The sequence below is a fragment of the Nilaparvata lugens genome, chromosome 8, assembly GCF_014356525.2.
Source record: "Nilaparvata lugens isolate BPH chromosome 8, ASM1435652v1, whole genome shotgun sequence".
Taxonomy (NCBI): domain Eukaryota; kingdom Metazoa; phylum Arthropoda; class Insecta; order Hemiptera; family Delphacidae; genus Nilaparvata; species Nilaparvata lugens.
This window is the reverse complement of record NC_052511.1, coordinates 18,037,049-18,056,391: the sequence shown is the minus strand read 5'-3', so window position 1 is coordinate 18,056,391 and position 19,343 is coordinate 18,037,049. Positions and strand designations below refer to the sequence as shown.

The window sequence follows — 19,343 nt, the reverse complement described above, 5'->3', positions numbered from 1 at the left end:
TTATAATGTGACACTGAGCCATTATCCCTTGGCGTTAGACAGGCCAGTTGGCTCGTTTAATTGAATTAATCGACCCAGGAGGATTTCAACGAAGCTCCCCTGGCTGACTGCCACCGGTGGCTTCCTGATCTAATTTGCAATTATTGTCCTTTCAGAGATCGGCTCCACAGCATTTGATGCGATCACTCTTCCCATCATACATTACCCTGATATGTTGATCCTGTCAATAATTTATAGACGCCATGGAATAGCTACAAGCCTGGAAATGTAGTTTGAAGATAGATTTAAGGCTTTATGTATGTTATATTCTCAATTCTTTGGGTGAAATGTCTCCACAACTTGCAGATCACGTTCAGGAAGTACAATATTTCCCTTTGTAAAATTTGTGCAGCTGGAAATGTGTTGGTTTCAACACGAAACTGCAGTCCTTTGAACAAATCCAATAAACTTGGATGTGGCAAAAATAAAACTGTGCTTTCCTCAATTTTGTAAGATCTCTTTAAAAGCTATTGTCTTTCATTTTTATAAAAATTCTCTACACCTTATTCTACCTCTGAACTCAACAGAATGCTTGAAAAGTCCAAGATTTTTAATTCTGTTGTATTTCACCATGTAGATCTGTGATGTGTGATCTTCTCATTGATCGAAGCTTCAATCAATTTCTGCAGCATCTGGTCTAGTCTCAATGTAGACCTAAAGCACGTTTTCTTTCTCCAAACAAGACTCACTTTGATAATATGCTCTAAACTTGAATAGAAACGACTAGATAATTAATTATTATGAAAACCACTAATTTATTGGAACAATTTGAGATACCAGTTTCGGTTGATATTGTAAACCACTATCACTCAATCTCTGTAAGCTTAAACTGTAAGCTTTAACATTGAGTAGCAGAATATACTCGAATAATGTGTGTGAAGCCCTACGATAGGCCGTTAACAGCTGTCGACCAATGAAGGTTAAGCTCTACTGTCATTGGCCGACAGTGATTGTGTTGAGCTTAACTTCCATTGGTCAACAGCCAACGGCCAATCGTAGGGCTTCACACACATTAATGAAGTATATTCTGCTGCTCAATGTTCAAGCTTTCAGTCAACTAGGGATTGATAATGTTGTATTAACCGAAACTAGTATCTCATATTACTTCAAAAAATCAGTGGTTTCGACAGTATCAAGTCGCTTTTATCTAATATCGATATTTACCACAAGTTTACCTCCACAACAGAACAGAGAATCTTGAAGCTTCAAAAGTAATAAGGTTCTCCACTTTTTAATAAACTTATTCGCTACGTTTGTGGACACTCTAATTATTATTCTAGTTTCATCTCCTCCTCAACGTAATTTGACCTAAATTGCTTTTCATATGGCTACAATTTATTGAATCTTCATGAGAAATCAGAATATCTTCATGAGAATCATTTGATACATTATCTATATTGCATTTCTAGAATCAAGCATTATTATGTAGTTTTTGTAGATAAGCCAGATAATTCGATTAAACCTCTAGTTTTTCTAAAACTGCAAGTGTATTTTTGGGGTTTTCGCTAACCCTTATCCTGAGTGCGTTTTAATTATTTTGATTTGAAAAACCTTTTTTCGTTGCTGATTTTCTTTGTTCACAAGCACACGGATTTCGTATCTTGTCGAGAAGTGTCTCTACTCTATTCTGGTAGTGTGGAGTTATCTGATTTGATATGGTGAAATCTATTTTCATTCATAGAAATTTGAATACAGTATTTTTTGCCATCGTTCTTGATTCCTCTTAAGTTATCGCACTCCTCAATTCAAAATACTGTACCTTTATAACAATACAGTTTATATTATTCTTGATTTTCAAGTAAGGTTTTATAATTTTTGGATTGTGATGTGATGTAATCCTCACACTACCACATTCAAATCCTCCAGGTATTGAGGATTAGCTTGTATCTGAGACTGGAATCTAGTATCATTAAGTAAGTCATGTCTTATATTCAAGTATACTTTGTTTTAGCATCTTATGTTTCTCAGCCTCTTCTTCAATAGGCTACTCCTGATCAAAACTGGCTTGAAACAGCTTCTGTTGATGCAGCCATTACCAATCTACACTGTCACAACTCCTCAAATACATTTCCAGCCCACGCTCGCGAAAATAATTGTTCCACATTGCATGTTTCAAGACCTCCCTCGAATTTGTTCACATAGGAGGTTCAAGACCTGGATCTGGTCGCATTATGCTACAGTGCATTCCAGCTAAGCCTTACATCTTTTGCTTCAGCGAGCAGGAACAGGGATTTATAACAAGGTACAAAACAAGGATCAGAACATGTTTGTATTCAAGAACATTTCTTCACACTATCAACGATTCAAAATTCCTCGCGTGAGCTTGGGATTTACATTCGCAGATTAAATCCCAGACGATGAGCACATTAAAAGATGCGAAAGATTTTCAACACCTCATTCACGAGAAAACTCTATTTCCTAAGTAATTTTTTTCTTCCTCTCAATCCTTTTAATATAATCTCACTTCAACGTTTTACATGTAGGGCTATCATTTAAAATCCCTGTAATACTTTGGTTCATGGGAGCCAATATCATTATTCTTTTTTATCACGCCTCTTAATTTTGGCACACATTGATGAGCGTAAAAATCACTCAAGTCTGTTGTCCGTCTCTGTATTCTCTTGTAAGGATTATTCCCGAATCATAAGGATAACATGATAATCGAATTAAATCTCTATGAGCTATAATTTATCTCTTCATGCAATTTATTCAATGATTATTCAGGGGAGTCTTGGGAGTTTCTTCTCTTGAAGAAACATCTAGTGGGATCAAGAAATGTGATTAATAATCAATATTTTATTTTTTAAGCTTGTGTTGTGTAAAAAAATTATTTGGAACTTTCTTTTTCAACCAAATTAACTCAATTTGAAATTTATGAGAATGATAGTAATTTTCATGATTGACTGATTCATTATGTTCTGTGAATTTCATTATTTAATTTTAAATCAAAACATTATACAGGTAATATATACTATACATTTATACTGTAATAGTTTTGATATTATGTGATAACATGGGAATATATATTGAGGGGAGATACTTAAAACCTTCAGGATGGAGAGTTGTATTTATATCTCTAGTGTTTACAAGTTTGAGTTTCTTCAATGGTTCCAAATTTTCTTAAATAACTAAATATTATTTATTGCAAGTGGTAATTGAGTGTAATATTTCACATCAATTTATTAATTCAAGTCATCTAAATTCAAAATTTATAGTTTTCATGATAATTTGGGACTTGAATTTTTTTTAAATTGTACACTAGAAATTCTAACCTTATCTTGGACTTTGCCACCTATAAATTTTGAAGAAAAATAGCACAAGGACTACAGTTTTATTTTATCTACCAATGTTATTACATTAGTGTTATTTGCATTGTGAATAAATGAATAAAATAAGAATCTATAGAGTATTCAGCTCTGCTAACTATGAAGAATTGGAATGTGGTGTATGAAAATATTTCTCCTCATTTCTTCCTTCATATTAGATTGATTCAGTTGGAAGTTAGTCGATATGCGATTCATATCTAATCCATGATTCTAATGTTATTGTGTAAAATATTGATTCATATAAGCCTAAAGTTAGATGCCTTGTGAAAGTTTTTGGAGGTAAGAAGTTAACACGAACAAGATAGTCCAACCACCTGTAGCTTGCAACGAAGTTGAGTTCTACAACAAAGAGTTAACACTTACTACTCATTGATAAAATCATTCATAAATGCATGAAGGGGAAGAGCCGCGGAAGTTTAATATTTTAAACTTGACAATAATTTTGAGTACTAATTAGTTCACAAGATCCCTTGTAGATGGCAGCACCTCTTGGACAATCGGCTCTTCAAGTTCATTAAAGATCCATGATTTTAAATTCAGTATCTTGTCTATCACTCCTCATAAACGTTAGAAAATGATGATTCAATAATTTATTATTGATCCTTCGTAATAGAGTGGCAAATAACGTCTATCCACCTATTCAGGGAAATGTAAGAGTTTGAATCTTCTCAGATATTCAACAAACGTCTCAAGAGACGCAGATACAAGATACTGTTTCTAGAAAGAACGAGTTGGAGACTTAGTGCAAAGTTTATTCACCAGATGGCAATACTGCCTAATCGAACCTTTTCCATTCTTCTCACGTTATCATAGTATTTCAAAATCCTTACAGAATGTTATTCTTGTCATTGAATGCATCGTCTGATACATGATACATTCATGTATGTTGACCTCCTGAACAGGGACTTTGTATCGTTAGACAGATGAGACGACCACTCCAGGAATAATGTAATTTTTATCATGATAGGAATGTCCAATATTCATGTTCAAGTCTGTAGATTTGATACTCAATTTTAAATAAGATTTTACAGTATTTTATGTTCAGTAGCCTATCCATGACATTTAAAATGGAGAGGATGTGAAAATGTAAAGCTCAAACATATTAGAAGGAATGTCTCTTTATACTGCAAAAATCTTCTACTTCGTACTTTGCATATGCATAGAAACGAACTAATCTATGTTTTAAAGTCATAAATGCATCACCATGAGCAATAATAATATTATCATGAATCCATAATCCAAAATGATCTATCAATAGTGTAAGCATATCCCTTGCATATTATACAGTATAAAAGTAACAATATTGTTGGAGAATGATCTCAACCTAAATATGACTTATGTATATTATTCAGAAGATTAACAGAATCAGAATAATTTTGATTCCAGTTATTTGATAAAAGTTTGAGGTCAAATGCTTTATAAATTGCATACAGTTTACTACGTGACCTATTCCCACTAAACGGGTAATTTCTACAACAAACTATTTCTAAATTTGTGTTATTTGGCATCTCAGTGACTGATGTACTCTCAATATTTATCTTATTCATCATAATTTAATTATTCCATATTTTCGAAACAATTATACCAGTCTCTTAATTTTGGAGACCCTACTCCAACAAGAGCACTGAGTAGCCTACAAAGATTGTCAGATTGCTTATTAGTTGATTTTGAATTGCTTGATAGTGAATTCAATTCAAAAATTAATTTATTTCCCATTAAAATTAGCATGGGAGTACCAACCCGAAGGAAAGCAAGGCATAGGAAGACCAAGAAAGAAATGGATGCCTGATGATGATGAATTTATTTCGCACAACATATTAATATTAAAAAACATTGTACCAGCTAAACATACAAAATAAAAAATACCAATGAAAATCCACTGTGAAAAACAACTTATTTTAACATTATTTGTTTTGCTTTACGTCCAATATTCATGTTCAAGTCTTCAGTTCTGATACTCAATTTTAAATAAGATTCTACAGTATTTTTTGCTCAGTATCCATGACATATAAAATGGAGAGAGGATGTGAAAATGTAAAGCTCAAACATAACATTTGGAATGTCTCTTTATACTGCAAGACTAATGAAAGTTTTACATCAATTGTAGGTTTTAACTCAATTATGATGAAGTTTTACTTGAACTTTATTAACTTGTTTATTTTTTGATATCAACACGGAACTCAAGAAAACCAATCTCACAAGAAATCAAGGATTTCCAGCTCAAATTTGATCAAATTGTACTTGAATTTCATCCATTGTTGGATTCATCACTATACCAACCTCGCACAAGTCAATGTTTCGCAACTCAATTCTAACAAAATAATACCTGAATTTAATTTTTTTTTTTGGAAACCCTAGAAGCACTGAGCACGAAGAATGTGAGATTGCATATTGATAGTGAATGAAAGCCTACCATTGGTGGATACTGGACAGGGATGTGATGTAGAGCTCATATGCCCTGACCATAGTGCCAGCTTAATAATTCACCACCATTAATTCGTGCCCCTGACCCCCTCGCGGCGATCATCCATCATTTCTCAAACCCTCAACCCGTTCATAACATGGTTGTCTACTCTTCAAGTACCCCCTTCTACCACAAATTCTATCTGGGAGACCCACCTCCCCACTGTCTTACCCTCTCATCATAATATATACAATCTAAGCACAAACACACAATGAGAGTTGTTGGTGTAGAATGCATATAATATTGTAATAGAACATTGTAAGATAATGTATCATTATGTAATGATGAATGATGCAATATAATAGTGTTGGAGGATTGATAGTATTTATTCTCGAACGTTTTCATGACCACTTTTGATAGTTGTTGATCAAGTTTGATGCTTTGATAGCTGTTGGTGTAGAATTTATATAATATTGTAATACAACATTGTAAGATGATGTTATGTAACATGATGTAATGATGAAAGATGTAATATAATAGTGTTGTAGAGTTGATAGTATTATTATTCTTGAACGTCTTCATGACCACTTTTGTATTTGTTATCAAAACTATAGATAGTCTAATAATATTGATGAGTAAACTTTGAAAGTATGAAATTGGGTACCAGCGACCAGAAAAAGGCGTAGAAGACCGCGAAAGAAATGGGTATCCAATGTCCACATTCAAATAGAGAGTAGAGGTCTCTATGGAGTCTCTAAGGAGACTGGATAATCAAGGAAAGATGGCGATTGGGGTGCAAGAAGCAACATAAGTGAAGTTGCAAAAACTCGCTATTTATGTATACAATAATAATTGATAATAGCTTGTAGGATACAAAAAGATTTCAGGGAAAGAAAGTTGTTCATACTTTATAATTCATACTTCACGAAATAGTTCATACTTTATTCGACAAGCGATGTGAATGAATACAATATGCATTTGACTCTAAGACTCTAAACTGATTAAATTCAACTCAATACTTGTATTTCAACTCAATAATACTTGTTTTTCCCTATTCAGTGGAAAGAACCATGTTCCTGAACTCATGAAGCCCCAAATCTACAGTTATCATGATAAGCACAATCCAATTTATTGAATGAGTTTTTCTGATTTCTATTAATTTCCTCCAAATGTACAGGTTCATGTCAATTCTTGCCCAATGAACCATTCAGCAATATACATCTTATAATAATTAGAATAGAATATCTTGATGTGAAGGTGATGTTGCTGTAGATATCCTTATGAAATGGAAACAGTTTGATATTGTCTAATCCATCAATATATTGAAAAATTTAAGATTTTAGTTCCTGCTTTTACATCCTCATCAATCTCTTGTTAGCTGAAAAAAGCTTGAAAATTTGAGCAGAAAATTATAGAGTATTGGTGGAGCCCTACGATTGGCCATTAGCTGTTGACCAATGAAGGTTGAGCTCTACCGTCATTGGTCGAGACTATACGGCTCGTTTCACATCACCATATTTTGAATACTTGGGCGTATCTAGTCACGGCCAATGACAGTAGAGCGTCTGCTGCTCAATGTATAAGCTTCCAGTTTACCAGAAATAGATAATGGTGGTACAAATAGAATTAGTATCTTAAATTATTGTTCTAGAATATTAGTGGTTTTGACAAAAACATGTTGTTTTCATTCAAATCAATCAAATACATATGATAGCGTTGAAGTTAGAAACAAGTAAGAAACTCAGGAAGAAGATGGGAAGTTTTTAGATTCAGATTCAGACCTCTCAGGTTTCAGATTGGAAAGAGGCAATATCCAAATACTCGTATGTGTATGATTATTAGTGTCCATATTGAATCATGTTGAAGTTCAAATCCGTCGAACTCAGATACTCAATGATATTGGAAGTTCTCTTATCTCTTCCTACCTTGCCTTTTGAACTCACAAGTTGTTACTCAAAGAAATACTTCTAGGAAAACTGACAGTATATTAAAGTCTCAGAATATTTAATGAATGAGCAAAACGCCTGCTCTCAAAACGTTCTTCTGCTAGTGATCAAAAAAATTTAGCATTAATATTAATACATATATATTAAATATAATATATAGCCTAATATATTAGCATGAATATTTATCAAATAATTAGCACGCTGATCACTCATTCAGCATTATGGAGAATAAAATCTTTAATATATGAGCTTATAGATATGTGCAACCTTTCAGAGCAGAAGATTTTCCACGAACCTTCCCGTCACATAATCTCATAAATTGCATAATTATTATTAAACGAAATTCCAATTAAATGCTGTAAATCACCCTGAAGACTTCTGCTTCTAAATATTGACAACAGGGTAAACAGCTGGATGGAAATTCAAACTGCAACTTTCAATTTATTTCCTTCTTCATAAATTGGATTTAATTCACTGGCAATATTTTTCCAGGTTGGAATTGATGATGAATTAACACCAGTAGAAGAGACAACACATTATTGTTTTTTTTCTCATCAAGAAAAATTCCACAACATCTCTAGATACATTGTTCAATTTGTTTGAATGAATAATTCCAATTATAATACAAAAATCACATCCTCATCTAAAAAAATCATACAACTTCACAATCTCTCTCACTATAAAAAATCTTTACACATCACAAATTACCTCGACTGGAGTCTGCAAAGGTTTTCAAAGCTCTCTCCATTAGACTGCCGAGCTTTGTAATCGTCATCATCATCTCTCATCTAACTAGTTAACCATCGTTTATGGGCTGATGCGTTTATTTCGGCACTTTAATTATTTTATGAGAAGATGAATTGTGCGAATGTAAATTTCTCGTCATGCTCAACCTCTAACGAGTTCTCACCAAATGTCCAAGATTCAAGTTTGTTGAAATGAGTTTGAAAACGTGCTCTGTGAGCGAAATTCAGGCCTATCAATGGGAGCACAATATATTTGAGAGTTCTAGAAAGCATGATCTGAGAGCAATGTTGAGGCCTATCCAATGGCAACCCAAGATATTTGATATTTTATATTTCATATAGTAATGCCTGATGATAGCTTCCGAGCTATCATTTCGCAAAAAAAAAATCGTAAATAATGTTTGGGCGTGAGCCTGTGGTACTTTTCTGTAAGTTGTGAAATTCTGAATGATTTTTAATTTCCTTACCCTATTATCATAGGTAAGGAAAGTATAGCTTTCCGAAAAAAATTAAGATACCCCAATTTCTAAATTTATATACGTATTAAGGTCCCATGAATCCAAAAAAGTGGTTTTTGGGTATTGGTCTGTCTGTATGTGTGTGTGTGTGTGTGTGTGTGTGTTTGTGTGTGTGTGTGTGTACAGGATATCTCATCTCCCAATTAACGGAATGACTTGAAATTTGAAACGTAAGGTCTTTAAAATATAAGGATCTGACACGAACAATTTCGATCAAATGCGATTCAAGATGGCGGCTAAAATGGCGAAAATGTTGTCAAAAACAGGGTTTTTCGCGATTTTCTCGAAAACGGCTCCAACGATTTTGATTAAAGTTATACCTGAAGTAGTCATCGATAAGCTCTATCAACTGCCACAAGTCCCATATCTGTAAAAATTTCAGGAGCTCCGCCCCATCTATGCAAAGTTTGATTTTAGATTCTCAATTATCAGGTTTCAGATACAATTTAAACAAAAAATTTTGAGTGGAAAAGATTGAGCATGAGAAGTTCTACAATTAATGTTCAGTAACATTTTCACTGAAAATTAAAAATGAGCTCGAAATTGGAGAAAATGTGATTATTCAATTGCAAACTGTTGGCAACTGTTGATTCTGTTAAATGATTCACTATGAAGAGATAGCAGACCTCGTGTGTCTCCAGCGTTATTGCCCTGTCACCAGCTGGCTCAAATCTTTGAATAGTAGACTTGAGATGCGCGCGAACACTAGCGTCAGGAGATCAATTTTCATAACGGCAAGGAAAATTGTGTGAGTGTGCCACACCAGATTTTTTCATTCTTTTTTCCTCTTCTCCAACACACCCAACCACAAAGCCCATGGTTTTTTATATTTGTAACATTTTATTGTATTTTATTTGTTTTGTAATTCTTTGTTATTTTGTTTTTAATAAATTGAAGTGAATTGAATAGAAAATTGATTAAATAAATAAATATTCTCACAGAATTTAATGGGATTCTCTTTGGGAGCAAATTTCTAGGCCTATGATTGAGGACACAAAAGATTTGAAAAAATTCACAGATATTTTGGAATACATGATAGCCTGCGAGCTATCAACTTCTTGACAAAAATAATAGCCTCCATGAATTTTATGGGATTCTCCTCTTTGTTGCAGAAGTATGGCGGGAAGCTGAACAGATCGTTAAGAGATAAATTTTTATATTCAAAACCACAGGCTCTGAAAGAATGTCTGCAGTTCATCGCAATTGGCTACTTTCGGTATGGAATGAATTTCATTCTGTAGGCTTACAAGTTAGTGAGTAGCCCAGTAACTCTAAAATGTTTACTTAACTGAATCATGACATTTGACGTTAGCAAGTGTGTGTTTCATACTTTTTCAACTATATTACCTCTGTAGTAACAAACATGATTCAAATTTTATTGCAGTTGTCTCAATCATTACATGTTTACACGTGGTGTATCTAGACCTGATTGCTTAGCAGCACTGAATCTTTGACAAATATGAAATTCACAATAATTTCGCCGGTTATTGATTGATTTGATTGATTGATTGAGTACTGTATTCATGTAGATTACAATATATACTGGTTTATACACTTATATACAATATCAGACAATAATTATAAATTAATTCACAAAATATAGACTAAGAAAATAATTATTGAACTGTATATGATATGAAAAAAGCAATTTGGAATAACTATAGATAATATTGTTATGCATCTATATAAATTGGCGGAGTTTTGAACATATCAATGCCCATTCTTCGGAAAGAATATTCAAAATATCCTTCCCACTAACTCTCTACCAAAATAAGAGAGTTCTATCAAAAATTAGTTATTAAGAGGTTATTCTTGTTATGAGAAGTGAATAATGAGAAGAAGAGATGAGACATGAGGAGTGCTATGAATCTAATGGAAATATTCAGATGTCAGATTAGACATTTCTCATGAGATACAGAGAAATGGAACTCATTACGTGAAGAGGTAATGATGTCAAAACAAAAATGGATAGCAATATAAAATGAAAGCAATAATCATGTTTGAGATAATTCCTCACGTCGAAATATCACACCATAGTATTACGATTGTTCAGTTGTCTTGGGCAATATTATCAATGATGAGAAGGGACAAGGATATATTTTTTCAAATCAAATTACCCAATTAATGAAAATAGAAACCAAATAAATACCTTTCATATATTGATACTTCGGATAATACACCGGACTGTTGTATTCTATGAAATCCAAATGGACTAGACAATATTGTATATTTCGTTAAATCTGAGATTCGTATGCACCAAACGTCACCGATTGAAGCCAAAGGTCACAAGTAGCATAAAAGTAAACAAAGTTGCTCGAGGCTACTTACTTGGATCCGCAGTGAAGTTCAAGCTCTAACAACCGAAGGTTCACCGTAGACCATCACTGAGTTAATGGCTACTGGTGAGGAAAACATGGTCATTTTATTGTTGAGAACATAACCGACCTGCCGTGGCTCGTGAGGTATCTCCCGCGAGAATCATTCCAGAAGCGTGACTTGCTTACGCAGAGAGGCTTGAAAGTTATTTTTCAACTTTTTCAGTAATGACGAACAAGGAATGCCCGTGGTCTCTCGAGTATTGCGATGTAATCTATTGATAAATTCAGACTTCGACTTCCCTGGGTGTTTCCAAGTTCAGAATTGAGATGTCGTTTGAGATTTGTATCACATTTTTGGGTTTGTCAGTATTACTCATCCGGCTCAGAATTTCGGTGAGGTCCTGTTTAGTAATGGTCTGTTGCTTTTTATGTTTCCATCCACTCGTTAGGATTAAAGCAAGTTTTTCTCAACATAATAATATAAATATGTTCTACTCCATCAGATTCAAAATACGAAGTAAAAAATTAAATATGTAATTGATTATCTAATGTTAAATGAAAAATGCTAAGAAATTGTTAAAAAACCACAGACTTATTGATACTAACTAAGACCGGTTTCGGTTATTACACCATTGTTAATCTCTGATAAACTAAAACTAAATACAAGAGCAGCAGAATTTATACAAGTACGCGAGTATATATTTCTATGTATCAACAAATCTGTGGTTTTTCGACAATTTCTTAGCCTTTTTCATTTAATATGGATAATTACCACAATATCAACTTCTCAACTACACAAAAATATTATACAATGATTGATATTGATTCATTGTGATATTGATTCTGATATTGTTTTGCAGAATCTAATTTTTAGTTGTCATTGTTTCCATGTCAGTATATAACTTCATGTTTCTGACTGAATTATCTATCTTCGACATAATATTACCATGATATATATTTTCGTGCATACAACAAGAATAGAATAAAATTAAAATTCAAAGTGTGTAAGGTTGATAATAGGGCCCTGGTTGCAAAATGGCCTCTTACATTTCAATCACGAATAAATTCCACGTTAACCAATCAGAGAAGGTTTTCCTGAGATGAAGGCTTCTCTGATTGGTTCTCTTGAAATATAATCGGTATTAAACGTTAACAGAGTTTTGTGCAACCGGGTGTCTATATTGTCAATCCACAAATTTATTAAAAATCATCGAGATACCGGTTTCGGTTGTAACACCACTATCCATCTCTGGTAAACTAACACCAAAGTGAAAAGTAGCAGTATTTATATACTGAATGCTGTTTTTGGTGGAAGCCGTGACCTATCAAGGTGAACGTCTGTCATTGGCCTAGACAAGCCCCTCCCCAATTAGCGGTTCATACAAACTTTACTTAATGGGAGATCAAATAGCAAACACAGCAATGAAAGACTTTTAAATAGTCTCATGTTACGGAATAGATTCACGAAATCAATAGAAACATGTTGCAGACATGAGATACTGTAACAACTTACTAGAAAAAACAACTTACAACAAAATTCATTATAAAACTAGATTGGTAGTGTTGTATTGGTTGAAATGATTCTGATCGTAGAAACTTAACTGTGGACAGTTCTGTTACTAGTTATTTCTAAAGCCTCTAGAGTATTCAGAATTCTGCCTTTGTTGATAAAAAACAGAAACTCAACTCTCTCCTCAGCCTTGAACTTGTGATCGTTTGTTATCAAGTGTTCAGCGAAGTTAGAATCCTCGTTACATTTATCACAATCTCTGATTTGTTCTTTTACCCTATACGATATAAAACATCGTGTCCATAAAGTCATATTCAATACCATACTATAGCATTTCAATAAAATAGCGAATCTATTGAGGATAGTATTCCATTTAATTGCAATCGATTTCTGCATTTTCACAGACGAGAGTGTTTCATCAAGAGGAGCCAAATGAGGAAAATCAGGAAGAAAAAACGAAAACTGGAGGAAAACGTGCAGATTAGAGGTGAAACTGCTGGTAAGTTGAAACAATCTTTTGAATAATCCAGTAGAAAACATGAAAATGATTGTGAAGAGAATTTTACATTGTGAATTTGTGAGTTGTGAAGAATTTTCTAGTAGAAAATGATATTTGAGTTTTATTTTACCTTGTTGTTAGGTCAGCTTGAACCCAATTTTCAAAAGTGTGATGGTAACACTGGTGATCTTGTATTGCAGAACGTTACTAGCAGAGTGAAATACAACTCCATGTTGGGAGAGATTCATGCACAGTAGTAATCAGTCATGAATATACCCGTGACTAAAACTTTCAAATTAAATGTTTAATAAGTTTCTGTGGAGAGTCAAGTCAATTATGTTTATTCTTTTCCAACTAATTGGGTTCATCTGGTTGCACAAAAGCCGGTTAAATTTTAACCGTGATTAATTCCACGAGAACCAATTAGAGAAGGGCTTTTTGATAAGACGACTTCTCTGATTGTTTCTGGTGGAATTAATCACGATTAAAATTTAACCGGCTTTTGTGCAACCTGTACTAGGACAAAATCAATTATCAAAGAGTTGTTTCCAATTTTCAAGCGGAAATGAATATTGTTAATCAGGCAAACTCACCCATGCACAGAGAAATAGTTGTATGAAATGTACTTGTAGAGTGAGGTCCACGTTATAATGGCAATGAAGAAAGATAAGAGTACAGCGTTGCCGATTCTCGGCATTGCCACTGCCTTCTATAGAGGGATGCTGATACCGGTATATCTGATGTAATATCAACTGTTCATTCAGGTTTAAAATAATCAATTATATTCTATTCGTCAAGAAAATACATTGAGATTGAATATTCAGTTGATCAATTATATTGCTACATTGCTGATAAACGATCAGGCAACGTTGAGGAGCTAGAAATGGAGAGCGGTAACAGCTTTGTCGGATGATGGAAGGATAGCAACACCTATGTCAATCAAATACTGCCATAATTACGTGGACCTCACTTAATATAGGCGTATCATAACTATAATCTCCATGATCTTATTCGGAGAGAAATTGCATAGTTTGCAGGATCATAAAACGATATTCAGCATATTATTGTTCGTTGTAAGTTGTAATAATCTTCCAACTATCTACGTCTGAACAGAATTTCCTCCAGAGGACATCTTTTTTAGCATCCAAGCAACAAGTACAGCTCATAAAATACATTCAACATTCAGCTCTCTGTAATATAAAACTAGTGGCTACGAAAGTGGCAGAATTCAGTTGAGGGTAACACAGAAATACGGCCGAATCCCACGCGAGAAATGCAGGGCTCAACTATTGCGCTTGAAAGCTGAATTGCGAAGAATTCAAGAAAGGGAATTGAATTATGGGTCCTTAGTTTGCTGCGAGTTCGTGCGCGTGTGGGAGTGTTCTTGCTGGGTGACGACATGGTAGCTTCCTAGTCCTTTATCTTGAGCTGGAGCTTCTTGTCGTCTCCTTTTCTTTAGCTTCTGTTTCACTCAAGCATCAAGCGTCTCCATCCTTTTTCCAGTTGGCCTTTGTGGTATGGCTGGATCTCCAACAATTTGTCGATTTATTATCCACAGGCTTTGCTGATGCTGCTAGGAAGAAGCTGTTGGTGTCTTCTTGTCTCTGTCTCTGTCTAGCGCTCTCATCAGCGCCCTAATCTTTCACTTTAGCGTCTTCCTTTCATCCGACTCATCAGTCTTTTTCCGCCACAGAAACCTCAAGCACACTTCACACAAGAATGCGTCTTATGTATTGTGATTATATTTCGCTGTCATGAATAGACGGAACACTTAATTTCACTCATATTGTTCGTTATTACTGTGAGAGTGAGATAGTATGACTGGATTCAAATCACTTCCCTGAGTAACATGATGTATCTTTATAATGGCAGTGAAGAAGATAAGAATACAGAGTTGCCGATTCTCGGCATTGCCATTGTTTCTATATAGGAATGCTGATACCGTATATGTGATGTAATATCAATTGTTTATCCATGTTTAAAATAATCCATTATATTCTATTCGTCAAGATAATACATTTTTTAATGAAATGATGATACACTTTCATGATTGAGATTGAAAATTCTATATCGTTGATAAATGATCTGGCAACGTTGAGAAGCTAGAAATGGAGAGCGGTAGCTGCTGTGTCGAATGATAGAAGGATAGCAACACCAATGTTAATCTAATACTGTCATCATTACGTGGACCTCACTATAGCCAAATCCTATACTATCAAACGAGAAACTTCTGTTTATATGTATATATGTTCAGATGTTTAGATGTTTGGATGTTCATTTATGTTTAGATGTTTAGATGTTTATATGTTTATATTTCACTGGATCTCGAAAACGGCTCTAACGATTCTCACGAAATTCAGAACATAGTAGGTTTATAATATAAACATTCGATTGCACTAAGTCTCATCCCTGGGAAAACTCGCTGAAAGACATTAAAATTATAATTATTATTCATCCTTGGAAAACAGATAATAATAATTATTTCGTCGTCTGTTGGTGATGGAATTGAGTGAGCGAGTTCATGTGTGTGGGACTGTGTCAAAATTATGACTCAGCTTTTGAACTTTTGTAATCATTTTATCAGGTACTTAGTGCCGGTTGCAAAAAAGTTGGGTTATTTTTAATCCTGATTAATTCCAGTAGATCCATCTTTTTAAATGGTCTTCTCTGATTGGTTCACGTAAAGTTAAGCAGGATTAGAATTAAACCAGCTTTTTTGCAACTGGGTTTCCGTGAGGGAAATTTTTGCATTCCTCTGGGAATTTACTGTGATTAGATATAACATTTCTGTAAGAATGTTATGATAATTTCTTCTTTCGTGATAAATTTTTATGCTTTTGTACTGCAGAGCGAAGCTCGGTCCCCGATATTTATTACTAATATAGGCGTATCATAGCAACTCGTTATCCTCCATTCGGAGAGAAATTGCATAATTTGCAGGATCATAAAACGAATCTTGGTGATATTCATCATATTATTGTTCGTTGTGAGTTGTAATAATCTTCCAACTATCTAAGTTTGAACAAAATTTCCTCCAGAGGACATCTTTTTTAGCATCTGAGCAACAAGTACAGCACATAAAATACATTCAACATTCAGCTCTCTGTAATATAAAACTAGTGGCTACGAAAGTGGCAGAATTCAGTTGAGGGTAACACAGAAATATGGCCGAATCCCACGCGAGAAATGTAGGGCTCAACTATTGCGCTTGAAAGCTGAATTGCGAAGAATTCAAGAAAGGGAATTGAATTATGGGTCCTTAGTTTGCTGCGAGTTCGTGCGCGTGTGGGAGTGTTCTTGCTGGGTGACGACATGGTAGCTTCCTAGTCCTTTATCTTGAGCTGGAGCTTCTTGTCTTCTCCTTTTCTTGAGCTTCTGTTTCACTCAAGCATCAAGCGTCTCCATCCTTTTTCCAGTTGGCCTTTGTGGTATGGCTGGATCTCCAACAATTTGTCGATTTATTATCCACAGGCTTTGCTGATGCTGCTAGGAAGAAGCTGTTGGTGTCTTCTTGTCTCTGTCTCTGTCTAGCGCTCTCATCAGCGCCCTAATCTTTCACTTTAGCGTCTTCCTTTCATCCGACTCATCAGTCTTTTTCCGCCACAGAAACCTCAAGCACACTTCACACAAGAATGCGTCTTATGTATTGTGATTATATTTCGCTGTCATGAATAGACGGGACACTTAATTTCACTCATATTGTTCGTTATTACTGTGAGAGTGAGATAGTATGACTGGATTCAAATCACTTCCCTGAGTATCATGATGTATCTTTATCATGTAGGAAGAGATGATTTGTAACTAAATATGCTTAGAAACCCGTGGGTTCATACAAAACATCAATCTTCTATCATCTATCTACACATAGACCTATAAGTTAAACCTTAACAGTTATACCAGTATCATAGAACTAAACTGTTAGGTAAAAGATTTGACTCATTTTTCAAACTTCGAATTTCTAATCTCTTGAAGACCTTTGTTAACATCTGATGCAACACAAAATTTACTGAGATAAATTCCTACCTGACTAAAGAAATAATGACAGAAGTCATGATTCTTAATCTTTGTACCTTTACATTAGGATGAGGATTGATGAATCTTGAACCTTATTCATATGAAACTGTTCGCCAGGCCAAAATAGCTGAAATGACACAGAGGGAAATTACTGAGATATTGCAATTATTCAAATGCTAATGAATTAATAATACTTATTATTAAACGAAAATCCAAATTGAATGCTGTAAATCATCCCTAAGACCTCTGCTACTCCAAATATTGACAACAGCATTTAATTTGGATTTTCGTTCAATAATAATAATTATTAGCTGAGATGACTTCAACAACTAAACCGACTAAGGCGTCACACTCTCCAGTCCGCTAGCGCTACATGGTCGCGGGTTCGAATCCCGCCGGAAGGCATGGACATTTGATTAACTCGTCATGGCACTTTCCATTAACCACAGACAAAAGCTCACGTGGGCTTCATCCACGATAAAAGAACATATAATATTCAAGGGTAATTATAAAGGGAAATCGAAAAGTTACATATGAATGAAAAAATATGGGAAAGAGATAAACAATTGATGCTCTTGCAACGTGCAACGTAAGGATTGATGAATTCGTACACAAGAGCTAGGAACGTTTTTCAATTGGATTACAATATTGGATTGATAAACAGTTCTTCAATTGGTTGATTAACATGTGAAAACGTTAGTGGAAAATAATATAGGGAAGCTGAAGAAGAGAAAGAGGAAAAGGATGCCATAAGAGGAAACCGTTTAGTTCAACGTGAAAGTAAATAGAATTGGAACGTGTTGAATTGAATTAAATTTGATAATTGTTTTTGCACTACTTCCTTGATAAAGAGAAATAAGAAAACGGTGGCAATTAATCCGATTCTTCTGAAAAATAATCATGGAGTGATGTTCTCTCCAAATAATGTCCTGACTTAAAAAAACTTGGAAATTCACTTTTCATTGGAATGTGCAGTTCCGTACTTATATTAGTACTTGTGCAACAGCTCTAGTCACATTTTTAGAAAAGTGGGAGCTGAACAAAGAAGGTCTGAATCTAATAAAAGATTCAACCAACAATCAAATCAGTGGAATGATGTGGAAGGAAATAATAATAATCATTATGGAAAACTGAAAACTAAAAAGTTGAGAATAGAACAAGTTTGACGTAATGACGTCAGATAGCGGAATCTGCCGAAACTTATTATTCAGTCTGTAGGGGTTTTGTCGAGTTGAATTTTGTTGAACCGCCACAAATTGAAGGAAACTGCATTAATACTTCACAAATTTTCAAGTCTTGAAAATCAATTATTGGTATTTTCTTCACTCCTAAAAGTTTTAGATTTTTCATAACTTTATTGAAAAGTTTCACATTCGAGTACTCAGTAAGATTGAGGGATTTGCTGAGAACTTCTGTTGAATACAGAATTAGGATGATCAACTTTTTGAAGAGGAAGCATGTGCGGTTTAGAGTAATTGGGGATGGGTAATAGACTTCAGTAACTATATCCAATCAGAGAATCTTCAGTATTATCTTCTTCTAAATAAATTATTGAATACGAGATATATTCACAGCTAATTTAAGTGATCACTGGTAATTTAGTCCAACTTGATGTTGTCATAGAGAAAAAATAGCTTGAGTAGATATCCCATGGTATAGGGCGTTTATGTCGCAACTTTCACTGTTATCTCATGCCGATAGTCCACGTATTTCTTGTCCAAAAAGGTGTGTGACGCTGGTAGTCTCTCATATTGTGCCGTTCATACACTCTCACCCCAACAAAACAGTAAAAATCTATAATAATCGATAGTAATCGACTTGAGATAACAGTAAAAGTTGCGACATAAACGCCCTATACCATGGGATATCTACTCAAGCTATTGTTTCTCAATGATGTTGTTTATAATAAAATACTTACGATGACAATTAAACTATTTAATAGATAAAGCTAATAAATCTATTGAAGCTAATCTCGCTAATAAAGCTAATGATAATATTAGCTAATAATAAGCTAATAAAGCTA

General features: G+C 34.3%; 2 protein-coding genes across 7 annotated transcripts in view; one reads left to right on the top strand and one right to left on the bottom strand.

Moving 5' to 3' along the window:
- Nucleotides 1-19,343, bottom strand: part of LOC120352647 — a 56,291-nt gene that overhangs the window by 17,899 nt on the left and 19,049 nt on the right. The window contains exon 1 of one of the 6 annotated variants that reach the window (XM_039434144.1): nucleotides 13,437-13,510. The exons of 3 other annotated variants lie outside the window; for them this stretch is intronic. The gene's annotated coding sequence lies outside the window, so the exon portion shown is untranslated. Of the gene's footprint in view, nucleotides 1-11,128; nucleotides 11,151-11,307; nucleotides 11,429-13,436; nucleotides 13,511-19,343 lie in introns of those variants that run through there. 2 more of the 6 variants (XM_039434142.1, XM_039434146.1) reach the window with 2 other exon arrangements.
- The window catches only part of LOC111047592 (voltage-dependent T-type calcium channel subunit alpha-1G), a 408,419-nt gene continuing 399,200 nt past the window's right edge, over nucleotides 10,125-19,343 (top strand). Inside the window, exons 1-2 of the mRNA XM_039434132.1 lie at nucleotides 10,125-10,195; nucleotides 13,212-13,306. The gene's annotated coding sequence lies outside the window, so the exon portion shown is untranslated. The remainder of the gene's footprint in view (nucleotides 10,196-13,211; nucleotides 13,307-19,343) is intronic.